The sequence below is a fragment of the Coenobita brevimanus genome, chromosome 116 (genome assembly GCF_032717465.1).
Source record: "Coenobita brevimanus isolate Jiangsu-jjx chromosome 116, ASM3271746v2, whole genome shotgun sequence".
Taxonomy (NCBI): domain Eukaryota; kingdom Metazoa; phylum Arthropoda; class Malacostraca; order Decapoda; family Coenobitidae; genus Coenobita; species Coenobita brevimanus.
In genome coordinates this window covers 45,307,702-45,310,201 of record NC_137069.1, presented here as the reverse complement: position 1 = coordinate 45,310,201, position 2,500 = coordinate 45,307,702, and positions in this window count along the sequence as shown.

The window sequence follows — 2,500 nt, the reverse complement described above, 5'->3', positions numbered from 1 at the left end:
CCCGACGAGAATGCAAGCCTAGGAGAGCGCCCTCGTACTGAAGGGGTTAATAGACGCCGTATCAAAGCTTTCTAAATTGAAACATCTTAGATAATTATAACTGATAGTAAGGAGGAGGAGGAAAAGGATGATAATGTTGGAGAAGTTGAAGAAAATGAATTGTGTGTGTGTGTGTGTGTGTGTGTTTTAACTGGAGCCAATGGAAGATTCTAAATAATCTGTGGAGGTATGAAAAATTACGCACACACGCTATCAACAGTGGTGCTTCTCGGGCTCTGTCCTACCACCAACTTTCTTTCTTTTATTCATCAATGACCTCCTAAATTGTACATCTAACCCTATCCACTCGTACGCTGATGATTCCACCCTTCACCTTTCCATTCGGTTCCTACAACGTCCATCTCAGCAGTTACTTCAACAAACAAGGGATGAGGCTATGGGACACCTCTGACTTGGCTCGTATCTCTGACTGGGGTAAAAATAATCTTGTTGTTTTAATGCATCAAAGACTCAGTTCTTACACTTATCAACCCGACACAATCTTCCACAGGAGTACCCACTAATGTTTAATAATATTCAGCTTAATCCTGCATCATCCTTGAACATGCTTGAGGTTTCATTCACTCGGGACTTATCTTGGAAAGATTATATGACATATCTCGTAAAATCTGCTTCCAAGAGATTGGGTGTGCTAAGCTGACTCCGTTCCGTCTCTACCCCTGCACAGTTGTTGACTTTATACACGGGTTTTATCTGTCCATGTGTAGAGTACAGCTCTCTTATGTGGGGAGGCTGCCCATATACAGCTCTTCTCAATAGGGTGGAGTCAAAGGCTTTTCGTCTCATTAACTCTCCTCCTCTTACTGGCTCCCTTCAACCTCTGTCTCTTCGCCGCACTGTTGCAACTTTATCCCTTTTCTATCGCTGCTTCAATGGTCACTGCTCCTCTGAACTCTCTGCTTGCATCCATCCACATCTACGACGGGCGCGTAGCACCAGTCTAGCAGCAAACTCTCATCCCTTTTCTGTCCAACTCTCTAATGCAGGAGTTAACCGTTACACCCAGTCCTTCATTTATGCAACAGGTCAACTCTGGAACTGTCTCTCTTTGTCTGTATTTCCTGCTAGCTATGATCTCCAGTCTTTCAAACGCACTGTGTCTAGGTATCTCGAAATGATCTGATCTTGAATTTGGCGCTCTCTTGTATTTTGTTTTTCTCTTGGAAGGAACAGTTATTGCGGGCTCGTGGCCTTTGGTTCCTTCTTCCTAGCATATAAAACACACACACACACACACACACACACACACACACACACACACACACACACACACACACACACACACACACACACACACACACACACACACAGGTGAAAAATGACTCGCGGCCAACAGATGTTAATGTTTCTGCTGAGTGGCCTAAAGGGAGTGTGTGTGTGTGTGTGTGTGTGTGTGTGTGTGTGTGTGTGTGTGTGTGTGTGTGTGTTATACTAATTGGAGACCTTAAGTTAAATGAAACTGAATGTCGGATATCATCATCATCATCATTATTATCATCATCCTCTGCCTGTACAATCCACCACAAGACAAAGGCCTTTCCCAACTTTCTCCACCACAAGAAAAAGGCCTTTCCCAACTTTCTCCACCACAAGACAAAGGCCTTTCCCAACTTTCTCCACCACAAGAAAAAGGCCTTTCCCAACTTTCTCCACCACAAGACAAAGGCCTTTCCCAACTTTCTCCACCACAAGACAAAGGCCTTTCCCAACTTTCCCCACCACTAGACAATGGCCTTTCCCAACTTTCTCCACCACTAGACAAAGGCCTTTCCCAACTTTCTCCACTCTTACCTTCTGGCGTTAGCTGTTGCATCCAGTCCCAACACTTCATGAAAATTTATCTCTCCAACTTGTTCTCTGTCTGCCTCTTTCTCTCTCTCTCCATCTTTCCACCATGTTCTCTGTCTGCCTCTTCCTCTCCTCCATCTTTCCACCATGTTCTCTGTCTGCCTCTTCCTCTCCTCCATCTTTCCACCATGTTCTCTGTCTGCCGCTTCCTCTCACTCCATCTCTCCATCTTGTTCTCTGTCTGCCTCTTCCTCTCACTCCATCTCTCCATCTTGCTCACTGTCTGCCTCTTCCTCTCACTCCATCTCTCCATCTTGCTCACTGTCTGCCTCTTCCTCTCACTCCATCTCTCCATCTTGCTCACTGTCTGCCTCTTCCTCTCAGTCCATCTCTCCATCTTGGTCTCTTCCTCTTCCTCTCACCCCATCTCTCCATCTTGTTCTCTGTCTCTTCCTCTCACTCCATCTCTCCATCTTGTTCTGTGTCTGCCTCTTCCTCTCACTCCATCTCTCCATCTTGTTCTGTGTCTGCCTCTTCCTCTCACTCCATCTCTCCATCTTGTTCTGTGTCTGCCTCTTCCTCTCACTCCATCTCTTGGCTGCCAATCTATTACCCCGGCTGTCCATCTGTTATCTGTTCTACAAAGGACCTG